This window comes from Podarcis raffonei, chromosome 5, assembly GCF_027172205.1.
Source record: "Podarcis raffonei isolate rPodRaf1 chromosome 5, rPodRaf1.pri, whole genome shotgun sequence".
In the NCBI taxonomy this organism is placed as follows: domain Eukaryota; kingdom Metazoa; phylum Chordata; class Lepidosauria; order Squamata; family Lacertidae; genus Podarcis; species Podarcis raffonei.
Window position 1 is genome coordinate 46,197,536 of NC_070606.1, and position 14,490 is coordinate 46,212,025.

Genomic DNA, 14,490 nt, shown 5'->3' on the forward strand with positions numbered 1-14,490 from the left:
CTGCACAAGGTGTCAGATTCCCAGAGAGGCTTTCTTCACTTCCACCTAGCTCATAGTTTGAAAATACCGGGAGGAATTCAGTGCCGCACTACGGTAAGTTAAATTCCCTAAGCGGTGTACTAGTTGTACTCACGGAATGGCTTGTGCAACAGAAGGCAGGAAGCTACTATGTTTCCTGTGGCTGGTTGTGCAACATATGACTGTAGCTCCTATATTTATTGTTGCAAGACTGTTTACACAACCAGCTACTGCTAGCACATCTGTTGTGCAATATGAAATCACTTCCAACAGTTATTCTCGCCCTTGACTAGTGGAATAACCTCTAGCCAGTGGTTGAATTTGGGTCACCATCTCTCTAGTTCAGTCCAGATTTAAGCTGCAAGACAGGCGTTTCTCATGCACGGCTGCCGACCACTTGTCTCTGTCCCTGCTGTTCCTGCAGGGGAGCTGACCATGCCGGGGTTGTTTACATGTGGCCACTTTGTGAAGCCCTTGTGGGAGCGTGTACTCTGCTCCCATACAGGGTCAGGACTCTCACCACCCTTCCTGCAGCTTGAGCTCCAGAAGTGCAGAGTTTTACAGGGATGAATCCTTGGCCACCCACTTCTGTACTTTAAACGCCTCATGGCAGGAAGTCCTCTCTTCCTCTGTCTTGCAGGGCAATTGGGCACCTGTTGTGAGGGTAACTTGTCACCTGAGCAGTGGCTCTGCACCTCCTGGCCAACAGCTGATCCAGTCCCTTGGTGTTGCTGAGGCAACAGGTTCGGGCAGTTCTGCTGGCCCATCAGTGAGGACCCCCCCTTTTTTTTTAGTTTTGCGTCCTGCTAGGAATGTGTCAGCCAGGTGGAACTCTGGAAGAGGGTGGGGGGCATTCATAGTTTGAACAAGAAACAGTACCATTCTATTGTCAGTGCCCCGACCCCTGATCTACAGTGATAAGGTGAACCCAAATAGTACTGATACATTCCTAGTACTACAGAATTGTCAGCACATGCTGTTGAGGAAGATGGCTGCCTTTGGCAGGATGGATTGGTCTGCTCATTGGGAAAGGTAAAGAGCAGGTGAGAATGTAAGAAACAGGTTAACATTCTGTTGCCACGGGAATGCCCCTTGAGAGAAAAGTTATTCTTCTTTGTTAGAGATTTAGCTGGATGTGCACAGAACTGGCTTCTTGAAACAGCTTTCTGGTTGACTCATTTGCTGGAAGTAAACCCCCCCTCCAAGTTTGAAGGTTGACCCTAAAACTATCTTAAAAATGTGGGTTGAATTGTAGGTGAGAGAGAAAAGTGCAACAGGGCAGTCATAGGATCAGAAGTTTCAGTGTTGGGTGTGATAGCATTTTGTATCACAATGTTCTCTAGTAACACATAAATCAACCTGGACTATTTAATGAGCAGTTGCTGAAATCAAGATGTAGGCAGTAGCTACTAGTAGAAAGGAAGAACAATACCAAAATTTTCTTTTTAATGCAGGTTGTAGTTTAATACTTTGCCTTAGAAGCATGATTCATACCTGTCCTTTTTGTGAAACTATCTTCTGCTGTAAGATTCCCTCAGAAGGTTTGCCTGCAGCATGACTTGAAAAGGCAATACAAGCTAAACAGGGCAGATGTTTTTTTCTCTAGTGAGATGCAGAAGAAGTCCCTGGTAGGAATCTACCTTGAGCTTATTGGGAAGAGTGGTTAATAAGAAACTGTTCTAAACTTACAGTATTCAAGAACGATATGCATTAATTTTATATATTCTCATACATAGAAATTCTTTGCTGCTAACGATAGGAAGATGGCATGATAAGCCTTATTGTACAAAATGATCCCCAAAATAATGTTGGTCTTTACACACATTAGAATATAATATTGGGAAATGGTGTACTCTTTTCTTCTTTACCAGCAATATTTTGTCTTAGATTAGGCTTCTCCAACGCGGTGCCCTCCAGATGTTTGGACTACAACTCCCACCAGGTCCAGCAATTATCACAAATTGAGAGGGGTGATGGAAGTAGTCCAAAACATCTGGACAGAAAGAGGTTGAGGAAGGCTGTTTGAGACTCCTGAGCAGCTGCCCATTACAACAATTTTTTTTAACAGCTTGAGATATGTGTAAGAAAACAAACATTCTCTTGTTGACTACGATCAGCAGTCCTGTTTGGAACAAAGGTTAAGTACGCCACAACCTTTGGCTGTTTTCTTTTTCAGTCCTTAATTATTTGCTCTGTGTTTTTGAACAAGCAGCCAGAAGGTGGTGCTACATGCCCATTTTTATTATGGAGCAGAAATACTTTAGGTAGGAGACCTCTGCTCATCTTTTAAGCTTTTATATCTTGTTAAATGAGAACCAAGATCTACCAGTCTTCTGCAGCTAAACCTGTCTTGTTCTGTATCTAGGTTTAGGGCTAATAGGCCCCCGCACTAAACACAACAACCAATTATTTAAACACAAACAGAAGATTGTTGTATATATGAAAGCTCAATGCAAGAAACCACTTACCGGTATGTACTGTATACCTGAAAGTTCAATACAAGAAACAATCCGTTTTACTACAGGGTGACTCTTACAGAAGCATAAGAAAGTCTCAGTTTTTTTCTTCTGTACAGCAGTTGAGATTTGATCCACATATGGATACCAAAGAACCCAAAAAGCTGTTTTGTTCTGTGGAGAAAACATCAGATTTAGGTCAGGGAGATGGGTGGATTCAGCATGAATGAGCCTTTTGTCCTTGCATGCAGCCCATTCCCTTTCCCCTGTGCTGTGATTAAAACTAAGAAATCTTAAACTGACCACAATCTCCTAAGAATCCAAGCCGGGAAACTTATGGTACCTAGGTTTGGAGCAAGCCACAGTTTGAAGTTGGTTAAAGATGAAGGCTAATTCAAGAACTGGTAACCATAGTTTCTTGGTTCATCCTTTTTCAAATAAGTTCAGTATGTCTCAGAACACTTTCCAAACTCCTAGTAGAGACTGAAGCTGCTGCTTACAAGACTCCTTTTGTGTCTGTATTTGATTTAGTGTTTTTTTAAAAGAAACAAGTTAAAAAATTCACTAAGCAAGTTGCATGCAACCTGGATTCCATCTGATGTCACATTGCTCTATAAGACAGGTCTTAGACTTTCCTGGTTCATTCTTTCTCTATTGCCTAGAAGGTCAGCATAGAACCTGCTGTTTCTTGACTAACTGAAAAATACATGGCGCATCATGGGAATAACATCACATCATTTGATATTTCCTTCCTCCACATGTGTTAGACAGCAAACTGGGTTCTAATTTTAGCCAGCTGCTATGCTCGGTTATCCTCTTGTCATTTCTGTGACAGCCTCTGGCTAAAACTGAAATCACTTCTTTAAAGGAGGAGCAAAAAAGAGTATCAGATCTGTCAGAACACGGATTCTTTGCCAGCTTTCTGCCCTAAGAGTTCATAAAGCATATATTGTTAGGATTAAGGTGTTTAAGGGACTCACTACAGCTCAGTTTGAGGCAATTTTCTCCATGGGTTCCAGTAGAGCTTGCTTCCATGTAAGTGAGGTGAAGACTTGTTGCTCAAGAAAGGTCTCATTACCCTACCCAGTGGTTTTAAGAGGTTCCCTATAACTCAAGCTTTTGCATATGTTGTAAACCACCTGACCTGGGCAGGGAGAGGAGAGATTACGTGGCAGAGCAGTGACCAAACCCTGTGCCCTCCTGTTTCACTATGACTAGGATAAAAGCCCACACCACCTACATTTTTCACTGTAAATTTATTATACCAGCTCCAGGGCTGGCACGAAGTTAGGCTGATTCTCTAAGTAAGTTTCATTTATCTATCTTTAACAAAATGTATATACCACTTGATTATAATAGAACCTCTAAGTGATTGGGGTAATGAAGGCGCTTTTATCCAGAGCATCCCTATTTACGCACACCTTAGACACCTGGTTCCCCATCTCTTCTGGTAGAACATCTACACCAGCAGAGCTTTCTGCCATCTTAGCAGGGGCGCTCCAACAGTGCTCCATCTCTGCTGGTGAAGTGGTTCCAGAGGTTTTCTAGACCCTGCCAGGTGAACATGGGGTTAGTTGATTTAATTTGATTCAGTGATTTAATTAGTTATGCCTATTTTAATAATCAAAAGTGACATCTAATCAGCTGACATATTCGTTCCTATAAAAATGGCAGGTGCTGACCACCATTTTGAGAGACGGCCACCTTTCTTCAGTATAGAAGAAATGTCTCTTGGGAGGTGAGGCGTACTCTTGACGTGTGTATCATATGAAGCAAGGAATACACTTTGTTTTTAGAGCTATTGCTTTTGCTCATATTCAGATGCATTTGACTAAAGCTTCTGTGGCTGTGTACAGCAGCTTGCCCCAAGCTGGTGCCCCTCCAAAAATTTTAGACTGCAATTTCCATCAGCTGAGGGCTGATGCGAGCAGTACAGTAATCCAAAACCTCTGGAAGGGCACTAGTTTGAGGGAAGACTGGTTTAGAGAAATCTTAACTCAGTGTGGGCCCTATCCATAACTCAGTATTTCTTATCTCTACACCCCTCTTCTGCTTCTGTCACTTTAAATCAGTTTTACAACTGCAATAATATGTAGGTCTGTCTAATCTGTATAATGCATTCAAATAATGAAATCTGGAGAGTTTTATATCTTTTTTATTTTTAGGAGCTCAGACATATATCAGAGCCCAATATTCTGTAGGGCCCCTAGGCATAATGTCCATTTTTAAGCATTTCCTCAGATGATGTTCCTGCTGTGCTCAAAACACTGAAGATAAATTACTATATATTTCAAAAGCAAGCCTGGGAAATATCAGAAATTTGCCCAATAGGGGTGTTCTTTTTTGTACACTGATGAAAATATAGTGTTTGAAGCAAACATTTCTGAAACTCTGCAGTGCTTGTGTTTTGCCAAAGGATATATATGTCACATGCCTACCCGATCTGCATTTTAGTCAAATGAGTACCATGCTTATGCATTCAGTCTAAGGCAATTAAGATAAATTTTGTTCCACAGATGATTGCATGTAAACGTCTTCAGAATGTGCAGTTTTCATATAGAGTGGTGGAAACAAAAATCATAACTATACACCTAATGCATTTTGGCCACTTCCGAGTAAAATTGCAGCCAAGATCAGTAATCACCAGCTGCTTCACAAAAGCAGCTTCCTTTGAAATTTGCACCGTTCTGCACCTTGCGATGCTGTTTTCCAACAAAAAAAGGACATAAGAATCCATATGTTGGGGGAAGTATGTGTACAAATTGGTACAGATTAGTGAAAATAAGATGCATTGTTGGGGAAGGCCTCATGGAAAAATGTATACAGTAGGAGAAATGTTCCCGAGACGGCTGAATATATTTTTGTGAAGGCTTGTTTTAAAAAAAGTGTTCATAAACTGATGCAGAAATGTGGCAAACAGAACACAAGACTGGAAAGGGAGAGAAGAAGCCAAACCCGACAGATTGATCCATCCCTAAGAGAGAGTGTTCCTCTGCCTAACAGTAGGCTGCAATCCTGTGCACATTTGCATAGGAGTAAGACTCTTTTTATATGCCTGTTGTCTTTGTCCATGGAGTTTTCTTGGCAGGGATACTGGAGTGGCTTGCCGGTTTCTCCTCCAGGTGGATCACGTTTGGTCAAAACTCTCCACTATGACCTGTTCATCTTGGGTGCCCTGCTTGGCATAGTTCATAGCTTCTCTGAGTTACTCAAGCCCCTTCACCATGGCAAGGCAGTGATCCATGAAGGTTTTTTTGTTGGTTTTTTTTGGTGCTGGAGGAGACTCTTGAGAGTCCCATGGACTGCAAGAAGATCAAACCTATCCATTCTTAAGGAAATCAGCCCTGACTGCTCACTGGAAGGACAGATCGTGAAGCTGAGGCTCCAATACTTTGGCCACCTCATGAGAAGAGAAGACTCCCTGGAAAAGACCCTGATGTTGAGAAAGATGGAGGGCACAAGGAGAAGGGGATGACAGAGGATGAGATGGTTGGATAGTGTTCTCGAAGCTACTAGCATGAGTTTGACCAAACTGCGGGAGGCAGTGGAAGACAGAAGTGCGTGGCATGCTCTGGTCCATGGGGTCACAAAGAGTCGGACACGACTAAACGACTAAACAACAACAAGACACTTTTTTCCTGAGCAGACATACATAGGACTGTGCTTTAAAGGGTAATTTTTGATTTGCTTATAGATACAGTCTTCCTGCCCCCCCAACAAAAATTGTACTTGAGTTCTGCCACTCCTTTCATTATGACCAAGTTTCCACAACAGAACCCCTAAGAGGTATCAACAACAAAACAGAGAAACAGCATGATGAATGCTGTTGGCCCACTCCTTGCCTGTCTAGCTGTTACCAAGCATCGTGAAAGGATCAACATGTTTTGGAAAGAGGGCCGGCCTCTATTCCCAGTGAGTTCTAGGACATGGCTGACCTGGCAGCAGCATTCACATTGTTGTGGTTTTCCTGCCATGACCAAAGTGTTACTATAGATAACTACCTATCTGCACAGCAGAAACAGATGTTTTCTCACCGAGATCAGTAGCAAAATGTTCTTCCTACATTGACCGGATCAGTAACATCTGGCAAACATGCATAGATCTGAAGAACTGCGATATGAATAAATGCACTTCTCAACCCCTTACTCTCATGTCAACAAAGGACAGCTCCTTCCCCTATGGCCTAACAAGGTTAAAATGACTTTCCCCTCTTCGTGCAAGAGTGTCTGCATTTGCATGCAGTAGAAGCTGGGAGTAAAATAAAGACTTATGCTCCCTGCACTCTCAAGTTAACCTTCATGAGCACAGAAATGAAAACAAGATTAATGTCGCCCCAGCTAAGCATTCCAGTGAAGCTAGTCAATTTTTCAGCGATTATATTTGCATCGCTGAGATCACCAGATTTATGAAGATAGCATCCATGCTGAGGATGTTTTCCTTTTAATGGACATAGCTAACACAAAAAATACATTAAAAGCATAATTTTGTATGACTGTATGTAGATTAACTGAAAAAGGTTATTAGGCAGACTGTCTGCAGAATTGACTTTTCCAAGAATATCCTCTTTACAATTTATAGCCATGAGTAATGTGGAATCATAGACATTTTGAACCTCACACATTACAAATACAATTTTCTGAAAGGACTTTTTTTTTTGCACATGCAAATTGTGCTTTATGACCACTTGTTTTGTTGGGGAATCTTTCTTGTATCCCACAGCTTGTTTTCGTGTGTGTTTAAGTGTGAGAGGGAGGGAGGGAATTCTACTTACATGCTTTGGAAAAAGCTCAATTCCATGAATGACAAAAAAGAGGAAACTGCAATTGTGATCCCTGCCCCCTTCTCAAGATTGAGATCAGGTTCCTGATATAGGGGTAGGGGCTTTAACACTTTGTTCCCAGCTCCAGCCCAGATCACACCCACAGAAGCTTGTGATTTGCATTAAATTTTTTACTCCCACTGTATGCAAGCAGCCTCAGAATTTCCTTGACTAGGACCACAATTGCTCAGTGCTTACAAATGTAGGTGAGATCAGCTATGCAGTTGAGGGGTGTAACTTGTGATTCCATCTCCAGTTCTTTTCATCCTTTGGCCAGAAAATTAGCAGCTTGAAATGTTTCCCTGCCATTTCCATTTTTCTTAGTCACTTCTCTGGGCTGCCACTTGTTGATATGGTTGCTGCCAGAATTGCATATAAAATTGCCTCGCCTTTCTTCTTCTTGCAGTGTGGTCATGGGACAGCCTGATGTGTGAAGCTGCTGCCCTGAGGTAATTTCAAGTGGCTTCCATAAGAAGGCAGCTGTTAGTTTGTCATCTTTTCTCTTTTGTGTAGTGCTGGATTGGTTTTTGTGGTGGTGGGGGAAAGAAGAGGGAAAGAAACTAACAAACCTTTATGCAAGGCATTTATAGCTTTCACTTCAGCTCCACGTGGAGACATTAATTCTGTAAAAAGGACATTACTATGAAGAAAGGGTGCTTGCTCCCTTGGACAAATATGTGTCTCGCCTGTCTGGAAAAATTCCCATAGTCTGGCCCAATTGCCCAGGCTGCCAGGACCTTCCCTAGAGAGAATATTTTCCTCCAAGCTGCAATAGGCTCACTCACTCTTAAATGAGCCTCCTTTGAACCCATCAAAAATGTATAGGATTCTAGTACTGAAAATTCTCTGTCCTTAAGCAATATTTATTTCTCTACATGAGCTACATGCCTTTTTGATCTGCCATGGGACACATTTCAGGTCCTGGCTTGTTTTTGAAAATGTGAAATGTCTTCCCTCTTGCTGGCTGAGCTTTCCAGCTGGTCAAAGTTGATCCAGAAGAGCGTAAAATAGCTAAGTCCCCATGTTTTAAATAGGTATTCAGCACCTTAAAATTCTAAGATTGGCTTACAAACATGATGCAAGCTAAATTCTTACTACTTGCTTTGTGCTCTTTAGCCATTGCAATGCACAAACTGTAAATTCCACAACCAGGCCCTGTCCAGGGCCAAACTTTTGGAGCCCTTGACATGGGGGTAATGATGGTCTCCTCTGTGAACATGCAACAGCGCAATGGCACTTCCCCCCTGGCGCCGTTGGGCCCACTCTCACTTCAATATAGTGCACCCACCTCACAGAACACCAATTCCATGAATTTCCACAAACTACCTCAGATTATCTTGTGGGGGACTTGTGTGAGGGAAAACGTAATACAGTGGTACCTCGGTTTATGAAATTAATCCGTTCCAGAAGTCCGTTCTTAAACTGAAACCGTTCTTAAACTGAGGTGAGCTTTCCCTAATGAGGCCTCCCGCCGCCGGTGCCCTTCCACCATTCAGATTACGTTCTTTACCGAGGTAAAGTTCGCAAACCAAAACCGAGGTACCATTGTAATTTGGAGTCTCAGGCAGGATTTGATCAAAGAATCAATAAAGATTTTATTTAACAAAGGAAGTTTATGACACAAGTGGATAAAACATAGGATACTTCAGATTATAATGTTATTTCACGTCAGTGCTTTCTCCATTGTTGCACAGCTGTTGCTGCTTAATACTTTGGTTCTTAAACAAGGTGGTACTTCCTGTCAGTTCCACACCCCTTAGACGACCCTACTCCTGAGGTACTCCAAGTAACAGACCCAAGGGTCTCCACAACCCTCTTAACTGGTTTGGGAGTCTTCTCTTTTTGTAGAAGAATCTCTTCCCTCCTGATTGGAATGAGACCTAAGTAGACTGTATCTTTCCAGCTTCTACTTCTCCTGGCTCAGCCTCAGCCTCCCAGTTAATTTCTGGCCTAATTACTCATACAGGACACCACACACTGTCCTTCACACTAAGCTCAGAGACTTATTTCTCTAGCTTTTGATATATTCCCCAGAGTGGATGTTTCTACCCAGAACCAACTCTCTCTCCTTTCTCTCCCAACCTACTCAACTGTCTCTTAAAATCCTCTCCTTTTCAACTCCCCCTTCTGGAACCCTGGCCAATCATAAGCTGCCGTTCGTTAACTGTTTGCTGGCAGGGAAAAAGAAAAAGAAAACACTTGGTGAACCAACCTGCTCAGCAAAAACAAATTTTTCCGTCACAAACACTCCCTCCAAACTAGGGCAGGCCTAGCTCTGCTTGTGGCAGCCACCAGATGTACTTTCTCTGCTGCCACCACTGCTTTGACGGCCATCCACCTACCTCCAGTCAGTGCCCTGTCATGCTCCAGCAATGGACAGGCAGCAGCGCCTCTGAAAGAGATTTAAGCTCATATTCCATCTGTAGTGGCCTGTCTTCCACATTAGGTTGCCCTAAACTCAGCACCGTGGCCCATAGATAAGTAGTATTTCCCCCCTCATATAAGACACTACCCTAAGTTATTTCTGGAATGACTGTGTGCCCAAGGCAGTGTTTGAAACTGTTATTGCAGAATATTAAGAGCCTACGATTGCTTCTTATTTGCAAATTACCAAATTCTAAAACAGACAATTAACATTGAAAGCACATCCTGACAACATGGATGTCCTTTAGTAGTCCATATTGCTCCATTCCCCAGCCACAATCTTTCAATTATTGCTGCATGAAGGCAATTCAAACATCTGTTCCCCAAAATATATCTGAGAATATTTAAACATTTTCCTTTGCTTGCATATAAGCTAAGGGATTTGCATGGAGGCAGGGGTAGAAAAAGCAATTCCACATTTTAACTGCACTAGATGAGCATATAAATTGAAATCCAAGGTAGAGAGGATGGTCATAGGCCATCAGTAGGAAAACAAACTTCTCTCGTACTGTTATTTTCTTTTGCTAGATCTTTCCAAAATGCATTCAAAAATAATTTTTCAACACCATGGCCTGCAATTAATCAATAGCTATATTTACTGTCTAGTATTATTTCCTCCCAAACTGGGAAAATAATAACAGAAAACAATGTTTCATTTTCATTGTTTCAATATTGATGTACTTATCAGCTCTTTATAGTCATTTTTAGTCTCTCTAATGTTTACATTAATTGACCAACAATAACCGTACAAGCAATGCAATAGTACAGTGGTCCCTCGGTTTAAGAACAGCTGTGTTTACAAACTATTCAGTATACGAACTCCGCAAAACCAGAAGTAGTGTTCCGGCTAGCGAACATTACCTCAAGATTTCACTTTCTTGGGCTCCATGATCACTGCAGATGGTGACGGCAGCCACGAAATTAAAAGACGCCTGCTTCTTGGGTGAAAAGCGATGACAAACCTAGACAGCCCTGAGTGCTCACTGGAAGGACAGCTCCTGAAGCTGAGGCTCCAATACTTTGGCCACCTCATGAGAAGAGAAGACTCCCTGGAAAAGACCCTGATGTTGGGAAAGATGGAGGGCACAAGGAGAAGGGGACGACAGAGGACCAGATGGTTGGACAGTGTTCTCGAAGCTACCAGCATGAGTCTGACCAAACTGCGGGAGGCAGTGGAAGACAGGAGTCCCTGGTGTGCTCTGGTCCATGGGGTCATGAAGAGTCGGACACGACTAAACAACAACAAAGAATGGAAGCTGAATGGTGGAAGAGCACTGGTGGTGGGAGGCCTCATTAGGGAAAGTGCGCCTCAGTTTAAGAACGGCTTTAGTTTAAGAACAGGCTTCCAGAATTGATTTAGTTCGTAAACCAAGGTACCACTGTACTTGGTTGTTGTTTTTTTACATATGTTCCTTAGGTTGGCAGAAATGCTAAATACAATCTTGGAAAAACAACAATCCTGTTCTATAATGCACAACACAGATTATCTGCAAATGTAACACTAATGCAAAATAAAAATCTTCCAAGAAAGAAGGAGGGGAAATATATTGCAGCTCCATCTGCCCAGTGGGTTCCATCTTCTGAGCAAAACTGTGGGGGAGTTTTTCTGAGACAAGCTGCTGGCAAGCAAAAATAGATTTCTGGGGTGATTTGAAAGGCCCTGAACAATTTGATACAGGTCAGTGGGAAGTAAAAAAGGGGTTATTAGGATTTTATATTCTCTGCATCAATGCTATTGTTGACAGGAGAGAGGGAAAAAACGTTGCTTGGTATGAGGGAGAGCTGAAGCTCACAGTTTGTAGTAGCCTTAAAATGGAAGCAGTTGGTGGAAATGTTATGTGGACTAACGTTAGGTTCAGCTGTGCCTAGTGCCAAAAATATTTCAGGTTGCAGCAAGGCTTACTAGGGTGAAGAAGCAGTGGCTGCTCTCCAAAAGCCAGTAGTTATCCAGATCTTTCTTGCCTAGAGTCAACCCTGTCATACAGCAGTGTGAAAAAAATGCCTGCTTCAGGTGGCACTCTGGGGGTGGGATAGATGAAGGCAGGAATAATACAGCAGCCAGCAAGCTGGAGAGAGGGTCAGAGCACAATGGCTGATCTCTGTGTTTTCTTGAACTCAAAGCTGCAGCTGCAGGAAAAGCAAGGCCATCGTGGGCACAGATTGTATATATGTGCAAGTAAACCATCTGTCATAAAGACACCACAGTCTCTGCTGTGCCTGATTCCCAAAATGAAATGCAGACTCTGGGTAATCATGTCTGGAACCTCCCTGGAGTCATGTACTGCTCAGAGATTGCGGGTGGTGTTCAACACTGGTGTCAGAAGCTGAGATCTGTGTTTCCTAGAGGAGGGCTTGTGAGTGAGGTGCGCCAGAGTTGAAACTGAGAGAAGAACAGCAACACTCTTTGAGTGGCTTAAGATAGAGAAGCAGCAAAAACCAGGTGACAGTGGACCTTTTTGACGGTAAGAGTTGTTTGACAGTGGAACAGACTCCCTCGGAAGGTGGTGGACTCTCCTTCACTGGATGTTTTTAAAATGAGATGGGTGGCCATCTGCCATGGATGCTTTAGTTGAGATTCTCTCAGAGTCCCTTCTAGCTCTACAAATCTATCAAAGTATAATCAGTTGTGATCTCAGTGAGACAAAGGGATAGGTCCCATTGGGCCTCTGCTTCAGGTAGTAAAAACTCTCAGGCCAACAAAGTTCTCAATGATCAGAACTCATCAGATACCACAAATAGGTTAAATATATGGTGGAAAGTGCAAAATACAAAATACAAGGACCGCAGGAGATCTGTAACCACACTTAAAAAGAAATATTGTAAAGCAGCTGCATGAGGCTGTAAGGTATTTCACTGTGTGAAACCTGTACTGAAGCACACATCCAAACTTCTTCTTTTTTTTTAAAAAAAAGAAAGTACTGAATAAGAACAGCAGGATGACAATTGACCTGAGGAGATTATTCAAGAAGCTGTCCCTTCCTGCCTCATCTGCTGTGTTGGGGATGGGATAGTATTAACTGTTTTTATTTGTGTAGTACCATCACTGAACATGGTGATTTAGCGAGTAACATAAGTCAACAGCTCCAAAGAATTGGCAGTCTAAATCTTGACCAAGGAAGAGATGACATGGGAGGAGTCAGAAGCCAGGCTCTCGCATTACTCCTACAAAAGTGTTGGCAGTAAAGATAAAGCCTATTTCAGAAAGGCTCAGGGATGGGTTAAATTGGAGTAAACAGGATGGTTTGGACAACTGTAGCTGGAAAACTCATATAGTACTAAATACACCACAGTGGGTTATTTTTCAAGTTACCTGTCTGAGTTCTTCCCATTAAAACTCTGTTCTGACATTTGTTCTTTCTTTTCTTAGAGAAGAATGCCCTGGAGGAAAAGATAAGCTGTGGAGGATTTTACAAACTCAAAGGATGCTATTCATTTGGAAAGAGCAATTGTTCAAAAACGGCAGCTGGCCTAAACTGACTGGCAGCAAGGCTACCCATTCTCCAAAGGACCCATAGCCTGCACCTCTCTTTCTGGCCCCACTTGTTATCATACTGCGCCTTGGCTGCAGCAAACATGGTTTGAATACAAGCAATGTCACACTTATTACGTTTTCTTCCCAACAATGGAAAGAAGTGGCTGATGTCCTGGGGTGGTGCAAGGTTTGGTGCACCCCAGATTGAGGCTGAATTCAGTAGGGCCTTTTCCCAGGAAAGTGTGCATACATTCTAGGGTTGCCATATTTCAAAACGTAAAAACCAGGACGCTCCGAAAGTTGTTGAACTTTTTTTTTAGGAAACTAATGAAATTGTTGAAAATGAAAAAACACACACTTTTTTTAATTGGCTTGCGTAAGATGCAGGACAAAGCGCTGCCTTCCGGAAAGCCCCCCCCCCCCCGGACGTCAATCCCGCCTTTGAAATCCCAGTAATGTCTGGCAAAATCCAGATGTATGGCAGCCCTATTATCACCTAATTCAATAAATGGCTGTGCTGGCTAAGGTGAACAGATGTAAAAGAGGACAGAATTCCTACATCTTTAATAGTTGGGTAGAAGAGACAATCTCAAGTGGCACATTTATTTGGAATATTTATGCAAAGTCATTGCCAACTTCCAAAATGTTAGTGCTGTTACACAATCCCACCACATAAAACCGCCTTCCTTTTCATTACAGATCCAACTATTCCCTTTCTCATATAGTTTGAACACCTTATGTGCTGTGCACTAGGATGGACATCAACGGAGAAGGGGGGAAATCACAGTTAGCTACAGGGCTGCACCAGCTCTCTGTGTATGACATAAAAATAGTAGTGAAACCTTTGACTTGAATATACAGTGGTACCTCGGGTTAAGTACTTAATTCGTTCCGGAGGTCCGTTCTTAACCTGAAACTGTTCTTAACCTGAAGCACCACTTTAGCTAATGGGGCCTCCTGCTGCTGCTGCTGCGCCGCCGGGGCACGATTTCTGTTCTCATCCTGAAGCAAAGTTCTTAACCCGAGGTACTATTTCTGGGTTAGTGGAGTCTGTAACCTGAAGCATATGTAACCTGAAGCGTATGTAACCCGAGGTACCACTGTACAGTAAAGCCAGTACCTAGCACAAGAGAACCACATTTACAACTGTTAAGAGTTCTCAAATTATAATCGGGAGAGGGGAAGAGGTGTGGAAATTGGTTAAAGGCAGAATATGTAGAATAGGTGCAGAACTCTCACACGGCAGTTGTATATGATATGTCCAAACGCTAAGAAACCTGGATTGTTTCCAAAATCACCAG

At 42.6% G+C, this 14,490-nt stretch overlaps 1 long non-coding RNA gene across 1 annotated transcript; it reads left to right on the top strand.

The window, feature by feature from the left end:
- Nucleotides 1-585: 585 nt before the first annotated feature.
- LOC128414146 (uncharacterized) lies at nt 586-13,542 on the top strand. The gene is made up of 2 exons (XR_008330597.1): nt 586-7,742; nt 13,085-13,542. It is a non-coding gene; the product is annotated as an uncharacterized LOC128414146 (long non-coding RNA).
- The last annotated feature ends 948 nt before the right edge of the window (nt 13,543-14,490 follow it).